The sequence below is a fragment of the Oreochromis aureus genome, linkage group 23 (genome assembly GCF_013358895.1).
Source record: "Oreochromis aureus strain Israel breed Guangdong linkage group 23, ZZ_aureus, whole genome shotgun sequence".
NCBI lineage: Eukaryota > Metazoa > Chordata > Actinopteri > Cichliformes > Cichlidae > Oreochromis > Oreochromis aureus.
This window is the reverse complement of record NC_052963.1, coordinates 13967071-13984791: the sequence shown is the minus strand read 5'-3', so window position 1 is coordinate 13984791 and position 17721 is coordinate 13967071.

The following is a 17721-nucleotide window of genomic DNA, read 5'->3' as shown; positions in this document are numbered from 1 at the left end:
TATGGTCATTAATCACACCAGCACCCAAATCACTTTCTGAAACAGCAAGACTAATAATTTTCTTGTCAGAGACATTACTCGCTCTTAAATAAGCAAGCCTTGATACGTCCTTCATAAAAAACGTACTGGGTTTCTCCACAAATGTTCAGTATGTCCCATCATTAGTTATTTTCCTGTGTGCAGATTCCTGTGGAGAAGCCAATGTTGGAAAGTGGTGAGCTGTTCAGGATTAATTCTAAAGACTCTGTGAAGTGGTTTGGATCTGTCACTGCCCTGTGGAATCAGGACCGTCACTAGTGTCAGTCATTGTGTTTGGATTGTTGATTCACTGTAAATAAGTTCAGTAAACATTAGTACAGGCCTCGATGCTGACTTCTGTCTGCCTGAGTGATCCTTTACACATCATGTAAGATCTAAATGTAAAAACTGGTCAGATTATATCTGCTCACAATCATAATGAACAATAAACTCATTTTTAACTTTGTTTCTTGAAAGGATATATTTTGCAGAGTCTTGAGTCATGAGTTCTGTAGCTGCGTCTTTGGCTCAGTGACTTTGAATATCTTACTTTCACAGCTGTCTGTTGGTTATCTCTGCTCAGATATAGCATTCTCATTTCTGTTTTTTAATCAGTATAAAATGGTTTGTAAGGAACTTACAAAGCAGTTTCACCACTGAGCACGATATATGGTTAATCTTTCTGTTACAGGCATTTATCAGAACTGCATCATCACTACCAGTATGAAGACAATGACTGCAGCGCTATTTGATCAACATATGTTGTCTTTTTATTACTTGTTTTGTGCTAGCATCTTATTGTGATTCGGGCCTTCAGGTCCTCACAGACTGTGGTCTTGTCTCAGTTTGATCATAAGGAATCTCATAAGACATATGTATTAGAAAATGTTTGTTATTTTCTTTCTATGTTTGGCTGAAGCAAAACAAAAGTAAAATACTATATGGTAAAATATTGACCATGGCTTTAGCTCTAGCATCCACATCACATAGACTATCTGGTCTTTTTATGCGGTACATGATCCCAGTTGTAGCAGAGTAACATGCACAATACACATTTTAAGATTACTTTCATGCTTCTTTTCTGATTTAGAAGTTTTCGCATGTGTACGTTCAGGACAATTACTGGAAGCCACATTTCCTTACCCCTACCTCTTATGAATCTCTGTAGCCAATAAAGGCCCAAATACAGCTGCCCTCAGTTCTTATTCCCAACGCGTAACATACAGACAATTTGTCACGGCCTGAGGTATTTCATAGTAACGTGAAAGGTACCCTTCAGCATCCTTATGAGACGCTCCAGATTTGAATACAACAGAATGCCGCTCGCGACAGTAACACACACTTGGAGCAGAGGCTCCAGCTGTCCATTCCAGCCCTATCCCTAACATTAACTCTAACCATAAGTTTAACCGTAACCTTATCAGGTAGTGTTTTACAAAGCGATTCATGATCAGAATAAAAAACACATTTACGTGTATAGATTCATTCCAAACGGCTCTCATGCCTCCAAACACATACCGATGATTTGTCACATAGCATCGTTACGTGTTGGGATGAGAACATGTTGTTTCCAAAGCACCACAAATTGGGATCTGTAGCTCAGGTAGAGCAGGAAACCTACTAATCAGAAAGTTGCTGGTTCAATCCCCATCTGCTCCAATCTGCATGCCAAATATCCTTGGGTAAGATACTAACCCCAAGTTGCTCTCCGATGCATCCATCGGGAGGATGAATGTGTATTAATGTTAGAAGCACTTACAGAGAAAAAGCATAGAAAAAAGTGCTTGCTTGAATGAGGCAAGTTGTAGAGAGTAGAAAAGTTTTATATAAGAACCAGTTCATTTTTATATTTTAGTTTTATTTTCAGTTCTGTACTTTATACATGTAATATTGATTCGTTAGGTTGACTACATGTATCAGACCTAACTCGCTGACAGAAAATTTAAACAACTGTAATTGTTTATTTTCAGCATCTGAAATACTAGTTTAGTTTGTTTTTAGTTTTCTTTTTCTGTTTGGCTCCTGATATTAGTCAACTACTATTTGTCAATGTTGAACTAATAATGAATTTAAGTAAAGGTATTATCCCAATTTTACTTGTTCAATTCAATTCACAACTACAGTTGCCTCAAAGCAGTTTATATTGCAATTTCACCAGCTGAGACATTTTAGGTTTGACAGCATTTCTAGTAGATAATGGCAGATGGCTTGAGCATGAATTTAGGCTGCAGTTTGGGGAAGGCCTCAGAGGGGACTGTCAGCGACTCCTGAGCTGTGCACGAGGGGTCGACCACCCACTGGATGGCCGAGCAGTCGTTTTCAACCGTACTATAACTGACCTCGCACTTCGACAGTTTCTGTCTGATGTGCTCAGGTAACCTGTAGCGCCATGAAACCACTGTCACGCCAGGGTGCATAAGAAATGATGCTTTATGAGACTGATGGGGTCAGACAGCGAGGAAAACAGATCTGCAAAATGCTATCAACTTCAGTCTGACTACCTAAGACTACCTTAATTAAATAAAGTCATTACATGCTTGATAAAAGCCAAGTTTCATATAGTTTTTAATGTGCTTCTTTGGACAAAATGTCCAGCTGGGATAACCACATTTACTCAGGGCCTTCTTTATGTGCTGTTCTTCTGCCTCCCTGGCCGCTGTGTCAGTGGGGTTGGTGTTCGCACTGTGTTGTATCGTCCTGATGACACCCAGTTTGTGCTCCAGTGGATGATGAGAGTCAAACCTTAAGTACTGATCCGTATGCGTAGGTTTCCGGTACACATCAGCTTTTAGACGTCCCCCATTACTGATGGAAATCTCACAGTCTAAGAAGGCTAACCTGCCACTTTTCATACTCTCCCTGGTGAATTTGATGTTTCGGTCCAGCAAGTTAATGTGGTCTGTGAAATGTGGTACGTCCTGAGATTTGGTTTTCACCCAGGCGTCATCCACATGGTGGTGTTCCATGGTAGGATAGCAATGCCCTCTTTTCCACTTCTTCCATGTACAAATTGCCAAAAGAAAGCTCCAGCCGATCCGGGAGAGAAGGACAACCGCCGCCTAAGCGAAAACCTGCAGTGATCCTGTATGTGTCAGGAGTATCAGAGCAGTAGAGACGCATTTTTTTCTAAACACCGGGTGTCACGGCGAGTGAGATGAGCCGTGTAGAGATAACGAAGTAGGATCCAAATGCAGGCACTTTGTAAAGGTGAGAAGGTGGTTTATTGGAATACACGGCACAGGGAAAACATGGCAAACGGAGACAAACTAAACTATACTGGAAACAACTAAACTACGGAGGAGGAACCTGAACATGAACATGAAAGACGGCGAGCAGAGGTGGATGACGGTAGACAGCAGGTAGACAGCAGGTAGACAGCAGGTAGACAGCAGGTAGACAGCAGGGAGACAGCAGGGAGACAGCAGGGAGACAGCAGGGAGACAGCAGGGAGACAGCAGGGAGACAGCAGGGAGACAGCAGGGAGACAGCAGGGAGACAGCAGGTAGACAGCAGGGAGACAGCAGGGAGACAGCAGGGAGACAGCAGGGAGACACACAGATGACGCAGGGTGGATACACAGACGGACCAGCAACTACAAACACAGAAGACGCGACTTAAATACACACAGAGAAACACAAGGAGATTACACACAGGTGGGGAACACAGCTGGGAATAATCAACAAGACGAGACAGGGGTAAAACTGAACACACTCACATGAGACGCGGACCTTCACAATAAAACAGGAAATGAGAACACAACACCAAGACGCAGACCTGACACTGAGAGACAGACAGAAAATGACACATGGAACTAAACCCACACAAAACATGAGAACACAAATCCTAAATACCAATAAACAGAAACATGGAACTCAATAACAATAATCATCATCACCACCATCACCACAAAATGAGAAAATCCAAAACACCAAGATAACTGAAACACAAAGTGTCAGAGAAACATAAGAAACAATCCATAATGCAAAAGTAAACCAAAATATAATAAACTCAAAATACTGGGTCCAACGGACCCAGAACCGTGACAGTACCCCCCCTCTAAGGGGTGGCTCCCGACAGCCCCAAACAAAAAAAACAGAACAGCAAAACAGAGCACCAGACCAGGGCGGGCGGAGGGGGTCAAGGACGGAGGGTCCGAAACAAAAAACAAGGAGCACAAGAATCCAAAGCAGTCCAAAAACACGAAAACAGTTCAAGAACACAGGAAAACAAATCAAAACCAAAACCAAACTAGAGCTCAACAAGAGTCCATGAACAGTTCAGGGGGTCGACCCGGAGGTCGGCCATACAGAGGCCAAAACAGGTCAGGGGGCCGGCCATGCACACGGCAACGGCGGCGACGGACAAACAGTTCCGGAGGCCGACCGTGCACACGGCAGCGGCGGCGACGGGCAAACAGTTCCGGAGGTGATAATGGACGAGTCTGACGAGGCAGGACCAGGCGAAGGCAGAGCAGAAGCGGAACCTGACGGCAGCGAGACGGCTGCGGAACCTGACGGCAGCGAGACGGCTGCAGGCGATGATGCTGCAGGCGATGATGAAGCTGCGGCTGCAGGCGTGGATGAAGCTGCGGCTGCGGGCGTGGATGAAGACACGGGGGCCGGACCAGGCGTGGATGACGCTGCGGCTGGCTGGACGGGCTCCTCGGGCCCTCCAGCCGACGAGGCCGGAAACTGGCTAGGTTCTCCTGAACCTCCAGCTGACGAATCATGGGGCTGGACGGGCGACTCGGACCCTCCAGCTGATGTGACTTGAAGCCGGACGGGCGACTCGGACCCTCCAGCAGACGTGACTTGAGGCCGGACGGGCGACTCGGGCCCTCCAGCAGACGTGACTTGAGGCTGGCTGGGTTCACCTGAACCCCCAGCTGACGACACTTGAAGCTGGCTGGGTTCTCCCGAACCCCCAGCTGACGACACTTGAAGCTGGCTGGGTTCTCCCGAACCCCCAGCTGACGACACTTGAAGCTGGCTGGGCTCCTCAGGCCCTCCAGCTGACGAGGCAGGATGCTGGCTGGGTTCACCTGAACCCCCAGCTAACGTGGCTTGAGACTGGACGGGCTCCTCGGGCCCTCCAGTGGAAACAGACACTGAGGCAGCAGGTACGCAGACCTCTGCCGACGTGGACACTGGCTGGAACTGAGCAGCACAGCGGCTAGACTCAGGCAGCAACAGTGGGATGCAGTCCTCAGAGGGCTGAAAGTGTTCCCCAATACACTCAGCAGAGGACGGAGGCGGACGGGTGAACTCACTTGAGCTCTCAGGGGGTGCTGAGAGCCGAGACTGCTCTGGTGAGTTCCCCGGTGAAACTGCTGGCGCTGGCGTCTTGACCTCTAGGGGTCCAGAGTCAGCTGGTGAGCGACACCCAGCCTCTGGGGAGGCCCTAGAGGAAGTAACCGTCTCTGAGGTGGCCAGCTTAAGAGAACCAGCAGATGTTGTGGTGAAGTGTGTTCCCTGCTCGGAATAAAACAGTGAGGATGGCGGCTGAATGAATGAGTGGGCAGACAGCTGAGCTAGCGGCCACTGGACAGCAGGTAGCGAGGCCAAGGATTGACCTACAGGGGACGGAGATGATCGGAGTGGAGGCGTAACAGGTGATGGAATGGCTAACTGAACTGCGGGCAGCTGGGCTGCTGACTGAACTGCGGGCAGCTGGGCTGCTGACTGAACTGCGGGCAGCTGGGCTGCTGACTGAACTGCGGGCAGCTGGGCTGCTGACTGAACTGCGGGCAGCTGGGCTGCTGACTGAACTGCGGGCAGCTGGGCTGCTGACTGAACTGCGGGCAGCTGGGCTGCTGACTGAACTGCGGGCAGCTGGGCTGCTGACTGAACTGCGGGCAGCTGGGCTGCTGACTGAACTGCGGGCAGTGTTACAGGCCGGGCATTTAACTGGGATGGAAGTGAGGATGGGACAACGGAGCGGACACGGTCATAAACTCGGAACGAGGGTTCAGAACAGGCAGTCTTAGAAACTGCGGCCATAGGTGAGATTGAGCAATCATTGTTATCCTCAGTCGAAACACAAAAAATTGCCCCAGAAACAACAGTCACAGAGTGTGACGCAGCAGAAAAAGTGTCCCTTTTACTCACCACAGCCGGCTGCTTACATGTCCCGACATCCGGCTGTGGAGTGCCGCGCCGGCGGCGCGAACGTCGCTTCCTCCTTGGAGACCGCTCCGACGGGCCGGGAAACTCCTCGTCCGGCGGGTCGGACGGCACGTCCTCCATTGAAGCGAGTGGGCGAGCGGTAGCGGCGGGAGAGTGAAGGTGAAGCTCGTGACGAAGAAAATCCTGTACGAGCGGGTGCAGTGAGTCCAATAACCAGGGGTAACCGGAAATAAGCTGTTGTAGCTTGTCCTCCACAGCATAGAGAAACGCTTCTCCCTCATGCTTTAGCCACAGATTGATTAATTTTGTAGCTGAGTCCGTTATAAGCCCTCGAAGCTCCGTGGGTGGGGTGAATGCCGCTGGATCCATGGCTGGCTGGTCCGTACTGTCACGGCGAGTGAGATGAGCCGTGTAGAGATAACGAAGTAGGATCCAAATGCAGGCACTTTGTAAAGGTGAGAAGGTGGTTTATTGGAATACACGGCACGGGGAAAACATGGCAAACGGAGACAAACTAAACTATACTGGAAACAACTAAACTACGGAGGAGGAACCTGAACATGAACATGAAAGACGGCGAGCAGAGGTGGATGACGGTAGACAGCAGGTAGACAGCAGGGAGACAGCAGGGAGACAGCAGGGAGACAGCAGGGAGACAGCAGGGAGACAGCAGGGAGACACACAGATGACGCAGGGTGGATACACAGACGGACCAGCAACTACAAACACAGAAGACGCGACTTAAATACACACAGAGAAACACAAGGAGATTACACACAGGTGGGGAACACAGCTGGGAATAATCAACAAGACGAGACAGGGGTAAAACTGAACACACTCACATGAGACGCGGACCTTCACAATAAAACAGGAAATGAGAACACAACACCAAGACGCAGACCTGACACTGAGAGACAGACAGAAAATGACACATGGAACTAAACCCACACAAAACATGAGAACACAAATCCTAAATACCAATAAACAGAAACATGGAACTCAATAACAATAATCATCATCACCACCATCACCACAAAATGAGAAAATCCAAAACACCAAGATAACTGAAACACAAAGTGTCAGAGAAACATAAGAAACAATCCATAATGCAAAAGTAAACCAAAATATAACAAACTCAAAATACTGGGTCCAACGGACCCAGAACCGTGACACCGGGTCTCTGTGGCTGTTAAACCCCAAAACACGCCAAAAATTGGTCCACCCCATGGATCGGGTCCCCCGACACAAACAGAGTAGCATAGTGTACGCTGTTAAGTGCCAGGAGGATTGCCAGGTTTTATACATTGGGGAAACCAAACGACCTCTGGCGAAGAGGATGGCACAACCTAGAAGAGCCACCTCGTCAGGCCAGGACTCTGCAGTCTAGTCACACCTACAGGCCAGTGGACACTCTTTCAACGATGAGGATATACACATCCTGGACAGGGAGGAACGCTGGTTTGAGCGCGGAGTCAAGGAGGCCATTTACGTGAAAAGGGAAAGACCATCTCTGAATCGAGGAGGGGGCCTAAGGGTACATCTTTTACCATCTTACAATGCTGTGATTGCAGCCATTCCCCAACTCTCTGTGAATGGTACTCATGACCATTGATCAGTGGTTATTAATCAATGGTCATGAGAATTAGCAGAATCATGATGAAGGAACTGACCTCCCAGCCCATTGTTCCTTCAGTGGGCTGCTTTCAGTCATTATGCAAATGTACTGTTTATAAGATTGGGGAAACCTGCAGTCAGCTGAGACTGAAGAAGTCACTTAAATGAGTGGCAAAACGTTTCTCCCACTGTAAACTCTACGTCCGAATGAACAGAATCAATTTTTGGCGATATTATTTCATTTAATTTATTAACTTGTTTATTTGTGTTTCCTAAATGTTAATCATGCTTAACTATTAAAGTAAAAAATACAATAGATATTTAAAACTACAAATTAGATGATACTTTTGCTCCAGACAATAACTAGCAAAGATGTCTCACCTCGTCTTCTTTTTTTCAGTTAGCCAAAGAGTGATTGGTTGCCTTGAACACCCACAGTTGTTGGCAGGAGTTGGTTGAATGAGGAAGATCTTCAATGTAGGAAACTCTCTGAAAAGTCAGATTGTTTGCAGTGAGTTCATATATTTGCCAGAGGAAAGGTCAGCATCTTCATATCTGACCAGTTTGAATGAATTTATATCTAAGCAGAAATCGATTAAAGCTTGCACTATGCAAGTTAATATGTAAAATATCCATAATTTTAAAGATAACAAAATCAAGATCAAGTCATGTAATGTTGTCCATATCTGGTAGATTATGAAGTCTTCAGTATATACGGATATATTGATATTCTTATAACATTATAGATTTTCTTCCATGACATTTCTGCATTACACTTCCTTTCAGTAATCTTGACATGTATGTCATCTTCAGAAGTTTCACAAAAGCTTTTTTTCACATTTTTTCAGTCTTGGTTTTATTGAAGATTCTCCTGCTTTGAAACTCGAGTGGTGACTGAAAATGGGAAACATAAACGCATTGTGGAATAAGAATTAAGTGCAGTTAAAGCTATAGTATTGGAGTGAATATCAAATACATCCAAAAGGTTAAAGTGGCATTTGGCAGGTAGGAGAAGTGTAAGTGAAAGTGGTGCAACGAGGGGAAAAGAATTACTCAGAATAATTCGTTTTGTAATTTAATTCTTCCATCCATTTTCTTTCGCTTATCCGTGGCCAGGTCACTGGGGCAGCAGCCTAAGCAGAGAAGGCCACACCTCCCTCTGACAGAGAGGTCACTACCCAAGCCTTGTTACCATGGCTGAAGGTAAGGACGTAGATCGACTGTTAAAGCGAGAGCTTCTCTTTTACTTTCAGCTCTCTCTTCACCACGACAGATCTATACAGTGTCTCCAGTCTGCGTCTGCACCCGCAGCATCAATCCATCTGTGAACTCCCGTTTCCCTTCTCACGTCACTCGTGAACAAGACTGCGAGATTTGTAATTTAATAAAAGCAGTAATTTGTTTGTCAGAGTGCACCATCCATGTAACACCCTATTCTTTCTTTCCTGTCTTATATGGAAATTCACTTTGTGTAGCTGTTTGCAAGGCTGTTAAACTTCATCTATAGAGAGGTGCCTTATCATTTAGCCAGCTCTTTGAAGCAAAACAGGTTCAAACTTAAACTTAAAGCTGTGTTATATGGAGGACCACAAGAGCCATACGCATCGGAATAAAGAATTCTGTGCTTAAAATAATGAATTGTAGAATAAATTCTCCATTTGTAAATTCATTTTTGAATTCCAATTTAATAAACTGATTTTTAAAATGCTTTTTAAAAACTTCATTTCAAAAACCTTTTTTGAATTCCAATTTAATAACCTTCATTTCAAATCCTTTTTCGAATTGCACTTTAATAAAGTGATTTTCAAAATGCTTTTTAAAATGGCGATTCCACTCCTCATTTCAAAATCCATTTCCCTTGCCTGTTCGCTCAGGGATTAATTTTTGGATTAGCTGCTGGATTAGTTGTTGGATTAACAACTTCATTTTAAAAATCCTGCTGCTATTCAAATTAGCCACACCGTGCGATGTAAGGAGCTCTCTGATTGGTTGGACACACATAAGCTGTCTGCCTGGATTTTACTAGCTCATAGCTTCACCCTACTAAGAAGCGTGTGTGCTTGTACAAAGGCCGTTCAGCGTCGGGATTTACACTCGGCTCAACACAGATATGTGAAGAATGAAGGGACCCTGCAGCGAAACGGAGAGCCCAACCTCTGACTGAGTGCCTGTTTACTCAGTCTGACCACCTGTTGAAGGTAACGTGCTAACCTGGCTAACACTAGCATCACCGCACCCTGTTATTTTAAGGTCATGTTAGCTTATGAAAATTTTACGTCGCAGCTGTACGAGCTTGCTACGTGTTTTGTAAGCTGCTGTGCTCTTCACAAATAAAGCTGGAAGCAGCTCAGACTGTTAGAACCAGCACTGAGCCCTGTTACATTTATAGTGTTAGAGCAATGGCTGCAACCTACAGCCTTTAAACTAGCGATTAAAATGCTGACAGTAAACTCATCAGGCCAGATGTTACCACATTACTTTGTGATACTTAGAGTTAAAACAACTGAGACAGGCTGATTAAAATAACAGCTGTCAGTTCTCTCATTCAGTTCATTTAATATGTGAGAGCACAGATTCATTCTCAACTGGACATAAATGATGATCAAAGGTTGTATATATGATGAATTCATCAAATCCCAGCCTCTAACACAGTGCGCTGAATCTTAGCTTTGAATGTCCAGTATATTCTAATCAGTGCAATTTAAGCAGTCACTGAACCTACAGTATCTACACCTGTGTGGTAAAGACACAGATAATGAAATTTAATTTTTTTTTTTTTTTTTTTTTGCCTGTCCCATTTGGTTCTTTAGCCGTCAGAATTGTTGTCTGAAGACCAACAAGGATACCAAATGGATTTATTTTGCCAAATGGATCATCATGGCATTGCCGTATTGGTCCATTTGATCAAACTTTGTTGTTATTATTTACTTTATTTTCAGTTGTTACAGATGGGACAGACATGACTGGGGGATAGGAAAGGGAGAAAGAAAGAGAGGAAGGAAAAGAAAAACAGAAGGGAAATTTAATTATTAATACAATATACATCATGAAAAACAAAAGCTGAAATTGATTCAGTTTAATACTTTTCTCTGTATGCGCTGTGATTTTACGGACCTTAAATTCTGTGATATACACTGTAAATGATTTTCACAGAGGACGTAAAGTAGTTAAATCACTGCTGATAGTCTGGTTGTTTATATTTTCATGTTTTTCTGTCTGTAGGGCTGTTTGATGATGATTTGGACTCCTCTGAGAGATGAGGACACACCCACATCTGTTCCATACTGCAGCCATTGATGGTGTTACGGCTCTGAGTCAGCTTTGTGCCATCAGACGCACACACTGGAAAACCAGCACCTGGACTTCATGCAGGAGAGACGGCCTCAGTGATGTAGGTTCATAAGCTAGTTCAAACATTTCTGGCCTCTTATCACTTAGATTTCTTAATCTTAACAGTGAATGCATTTAAAGCAGGAACTGCAAACCTAGCTGTCAAAAGTTGGGCAGCATGAGTACTGTAAAGTTTTGTAGGGTCCTTGTTAAAAATTCCACAAGCATCACACCACATTTGTCATATATAGTTCCATTTCTTACAGTACATTGTTGAAACTATAAACTATATATTCTAGTTGTCCACTTGTCAGTAATTTTTGAGTAAATGGATGGCACTGATAAATCAGTGGTGATTCACCTGCAGATGTTTTTAACAAACTTCGTTTTTTGTAGAATTCATCAGCAGCTGTGAGGAGATGCATTTGAATATCTTCTGGTTCCACTTTTCCTAACCTGAAAGCTGAGGATGGCTAATTCCTGACAAGGACACACACCTCAGCGCTTATCATGGGTGTTACATCCTCTGTGCAGCAATTCCAGAGAAAACGAGAGAGCAACGACCACTCATTAAGACCAGCCAGAAATCTGTCCCTTTCTGGCAGCTGTGGAAACGTCCAATAAGAAAGTTTGCATTCTTAGAACAATGCTGGGTCATGTGTGATGTGTCATATGAGGATATTACATTTTGACTTAATTCTGCTCAATTAAGTGTTTTGATCATTGATCCAGTATGGCAGCTTTGTGTTGTGCTGCAAGTTAAAACCCATTGTCCTCATGAGCACAGCATCTAACAACTCTCCTTAAAAAAGTTGATTGACTTTAACTGGACACAATGGTTTCCAGTGGGAGATACATTCATCACTCATCTGTGACACTGGAGAAGTCACCTGAGTGAGTGATAAAACAATTTTCCATGGAGAATCCAGAGGAACTAAACTTTTGTTGTTTCTTCTTGGGCTCAATTTCAGCCTCAGGAGCATCTCTCAGAAGAAAACTGTTTTGCCAATCATCAGATAAAAGATTGTTGAACCAGGTGGTATTCTCTGGAGTTTAAGACCAAAACTCAAACAGTGAATTGACTTTAGACTGGTGTTTAGGAGTATTCGGTGAGGGCTAGTTCTTTTAGGTTCAGCAGCTAACAAGATGGTGTATTGGTCAGGATACAGGAAGGAGGACAAGAGGCTTCCACTTTGCTGGATTTTCACCGCCAGCTGTTTTATTGCCACCTAGATGCTCAGTGTTGACAGCAGTCTATAGTAACAAACAAATTGCCATGAGTATATAAATATTTACAGCAACAGCTCCACTAAGATAAACATAAAATATTAAATGAAATAAACCAACACATCCATCTGAATATATACATAACATAACATATGACTCGAATAATACCAATGTTACATCTCTGGCTCCTAACACAGAAAGGGCAGAAAGGATGGCAACCAGGAACACAGCTTACGTGACGAGGTAAAACAGAACTAAAACGGAAAGACACTCTCCCCTTCTGGAGTAGCAGCGCTGTACCCCAAACTTCTGCCTACGTAATTTCCTGCGACTCCACCCCACACAATATTGTGGAACATAGCCATAAAATCTCAGAGCCTTTTATACAACTGGAATTCATAAGATGAATAGAAATACTGCTGAAGCTGAATGATTCATTCATATATATATAAACATATACATACATATATATATACACATACACATATATACATATGCACATATATACATATACATACATATATAGATAGATAGATGATTTTTTTCCAATTCACCAGGTCTGTAAAGTTCAGTATGACTGTGGTACATAATACAAAAGAATAAATACAGAAGAATAAAGACTTTTTGTGAATAACTTTACTCTTCTTAAATATAACTCCTAAAGCAAGTAAAAGTACAAATGTATACAAGTTAGAGACTTCCTCAGTAAGTTTACACGCTTTTGGAATGATTTTAATTGTGTGTTAAAGGAGAAAGAGATTAGGAGGTAAAGTAGAGGATGCAGAGTCCATCATCACTGAGGCCGTCTCTCCTGCATGAAGTCCAGGTGCTGGTTTTCCAGTGTGTGCGTCTGATGCCCAAAGCTGACTCAGAGCCGTAACACCATCCATGGCTGCAGTATTGAACAGATGTGGGTGTGTCCTCATCTCCCAGAGGAGTCCAAATCGTCATCAAACAGCCCTACAGACACAAAAACGTGAAAATATAAACAACCAGACTATCAGCAGTGATTTAACTACTTTAAGACCGCTGTGAAAATCATTTACTGTATATATCACAGAATTTAAAATCCTAAATCCCGAGGCTGAACGGCCTTTGTACAAGCACACACGCTTCTTAGCAGGGCAAAGCTATGAGCTAGAAAAATCCAAGCAGACGGCCTGTGTCTGTCCAACCAATCAGAGAGCCCCATACATTCCCACGGTGTGGCTAATTTCAATAGCAGCAGGATTTTTAAAATGAAGTCCAAAAATTAATCCCTGAGCGAACAGGAAAGGGAAATGGATTTTGAAATGAGAAGTAGAATCACCATTTTAAAAAGCATTTTGAAAATCACTTTATTAAAGTGCAATTTGAAAAAGGGTTTTGAAATGAAGTTTTTAAAAAGCATTTTAAAAATCAGTTTATTAAATTGGAATTCAAAAATGAATTTACAAATGCAGAATTTATTCTACAATTCATTATTTAAGCACAGAATTCTTTATTTCGATGCGCGTGGCTCTTATGGTCCTCCATAGTGTTAGCACTAATATTTATATTATTAGACAAATATTGCCAAAGTACAATGAGTTTATGCAAGCAGCTTTTTCTGCAGAAAACTCTCATGGCTAAATAATTACTTTTACTGGTTTGATTGGAGTGATTTGATTTTTTGAATGACCTCATATGACACAGTAATATCCAGGCTTCTTAGATGTTGCACCAGTGACTTATTGCTTTGTGACAGACAAACACAGTTTTAAAATCTGAGGAGAGAGATGAACAGACACAGTGTCTAAGGCAGGGGTGGCCAACCAGTCAGAGACCAAGAGCCACTTTTTTTTACTGTGTTACCGCAAAGAGCCACATCTATAGGCATGGGCACACATGAACATCACCCATCCTTTCCTCCCTCTCTCTCTCACACACACACGCACAAAAAATACACACATCTCTGCTCAGCCAGATTTATTGTAAATGTCACACACCAACATGATAATGACAGAAATGGACTCCTACAGTACTAAAACCACAGGCCAGTCATTTTCAACAATGAACATTGTGTGCACTGTCTCACACACACAAACTCTCAGTTCAACCAAGTCCACAAAGAAAAATATAATAATCTACAATAGCATTTTTCTTTTACAATGCATGTTGTTTAGTGGGACTTCTGGCATTCCTTGCCTTGAACAATCCTCTTCAAATCTGGCTTGTATTCCGTTGTTGCCACTCGAAGCAATTCTTTCACATGAGTGTCAGTCAGAACAGATCGATGCTTTGATTTCTCACGTTTTAGGGTAGAAAACACAGACTTGCAGACGTATGTTGACCCAAACATTGTCAGTATCTTAAGCGCAGCCCGTTTGACATTGGGGTATTTTTTCATTGGCACACTTTTCCAGAACTCAATGGTCCCTTCCCTTAAAGCAGGTTTCAATTGGTCCTCCTCACAAAGATCGATCATCTCCAACTCAGCCGCAGCTTCATCTGTGACTAGCGGGACTTTCAAACAGCCGGTCTCTGCATTAAATGGGTCGACGAGGAACGTAATCTGTGGCCTTTTCAATTGTAGGTCATGGAACCGGGTCACAAAGCTTTCGTGCAAGTTTTCAATCAGCGTTGCATATCTGGCTCTTTGCTTACTCAGGGTAGCGCTGGCGACTTGCCCGCTGGCTTTTAGCAGAGTGGGAAAATGCGTTAAATCTCCCTTTTGAATATGTGTCTTGAACAGCTTCAGTTTGTTGACAAACGCAAACACACTTTGCACCAGGTCAGGAAGCATTTTTAACTTACCCTGCAGGGTCAGGTTCAGTCTGTCCAAGTGACACAGCATGTCGACCAAAAAGGCCAGATCCATAATCCACTTGATGTCCGAGAGCTCGGGATAGTCCTTGTCCTTCTCTTCCATAAACAGTTTCACGGCAGCCATATAACAAATGCAGCCATCATGGTTTCTTTCACATCTATGCCACGGGTTCTGTCTTTTAATGGCACAATATCCAGGAGTTCTTCTTTGATCACACAATCGTTTGACACAGACCGTGCAAATATTGCCAACTGAGGCTTGTCTTGTATATCACAACTCTCATCCAATGCGACACTAAAATACTCACATGCTTGAAGGTCAGAGTGCAATTGTGATTCAATAGCCGTGTTAATGTCCGATATTCTGTGTTCAACAGTGTGGCGGGACAGTTGGACGTCTGATACCATGCGTTTTAGTTTGTCGTTTTCATTTTTTAACAAACTCCCCTTCATTGTATGGCTTTTTAGCCCGTGCAATGTTCCAAGCCAGCTGATAGGATGCGAGCGTTATGGTCTCTGACCGCTTCGTAAATTTTTGGAAAAACTGTATCTGCTTTTCTGCCTGACTTTTCAAAGTGGCCAACTCATGCTTGCAAAGTTCAGTCCCTTTTGGAAATTCCTGGTCGATGTTAGCATGGAGTGAGCTGAAGTGGCGCTGAAGATTTGAAGCTTTGAAATGCGCTAATGACGTCTGACATATAAGGCAGAATGGCTTGCCATTGCGTTCAACAAAAAAATATAAACTCTCCCACTCTGTTAAAAACGTCCTGTGTTCATCTTCACATTTTCTTTTTGCTGTGCATTTTTTCCCTGCCATTTTGAGGGCGAACTTGCTCCTACTGGGAAACTTTGCGGTATTTTCATCTCACACACATGCACATTTGATGAAAATACCGTATTGAACTCAAGCGAAGCGAACGCGCACATTTTAAAACAACAACACAAAAAACCCCAAAACACAAACACAAACTTTGATATGAACGTAAGAGCCGCATGAAACCAGGCAAAGAGCCGCATGCGGCTCGAAAGCCGCGGGTTGGCCACCCCTGGTCTAAGGCTACTTTCACACTGCAGGCGAAAGCGCATCAAATCCGACTTTTTTGACGCTATGCGACCCATATCCAATCATGGTATGACAGTGTGAACAGCACAAATCCGATATTTTCAAATCCGATCTGGGTCACTTTCGTATGTGGAACTGAATCCGATACACATCTGATGTTTTAGAAAGCGACTGCTGTTTGAATGGTCATGTCGCATTAAATCCATCTTTTACGTCACTGACACAAGACAGACGCCAATTATCAGCGCCGGAAAAGCGCCCGAGAAGACATCATGAACGCTTCCTGGCCATCCAGTGTAGATGTTAGTGAAACTCCTTGGAAGACAACGTTGGATAATCTGCAGATTCTGACAAAACCCTGCAACTATCCTTTGAAACACCGCTCCTCTCTAAAACAGCAATAAGGATAATTATTAGGCCATATGTAAATAACAAAATAACTTTGCAACTTAAAGCAAAATTGGGAAACGTAAAGTCCGAAACAGTCAAACAATACTGTTTGGTCTGGGTCTAAACAGAGCGCGTTGTGTGTGACATCTTCTTTTGCGTGTTTGCTGTCAAATTTTATTTTTAGTGTGAACAAGCAGACAAAAAAATCAGATTTAATCAAAAAATCAGAATTGAGCATTAAGACCTGCAGTGTGAACATAGCCTAAGAAACATACAGTTTTCTTGCCTTGTTTGGATCTGCTCAGAGGAGCTTTGTGTTCATGAAGAAGGATCGTTAATAAAAGCGACACTAACTTGATGTTGTTTGGATTCACTGTTTAATAATCTTGGAATAATTTAATACTTCTTAAAATTATAGTCATGTGAATTTAGTTTTTGCTTTACTGATGAGTGGCTGGTTAACCTGCAGTGGTTGAAGTATGTGTTGGTCATCTGGAAGAGAAGGTGTAGAAGATGTCTTTAATTAATGTAATGCTCTGAAGGTGTCAGTGATTACTGTGAATTCATTATAAAACTGGATTTCGGTGAATAAAGTGAATAAAGACAGGCCTTCATGGTGAAGCTCAGGTGTACATAAAGTGTGGCAGGAGAGCTTTGTCATACTTTCAGATATTTTACATGAGCCAGTCTTTCAAAAAAAAAATTCATTCATCCACAGGTATCACAATGCTGATATCTGAAAGTAAACTGATATATATCCCCGACTAGGTTTACTACTAAATAAAGGATCGCCCCAAAATGACCAAATATATAAAGACACTCTCCTGAAGAAGAAGGATTTTCATTATTGTACAAGCAATATCTTCACAAGAATTACAAACTCTGCAGACATATTACCTTCTTACTGAACCTGAATAACTCTCACACAGACATGTCTGCTCAAGATAGAAATTTAGGAGTAACATGGCCTTACAAACCCAACAGTGAGCTCTTAAGAGATCCACAGCCTACGGCTCTTCAATGGGGTGTCACAGGGTACCCAGGAAAAAAAATTGTAAATGTAAAATAATAAAATAAATATTCTTCTGTAGCAATAACAAAGTATAACATAAATTATTCTGTAGCAATTACACAAGAATATCCAGTAATGTCCCTGCCTACAATTAA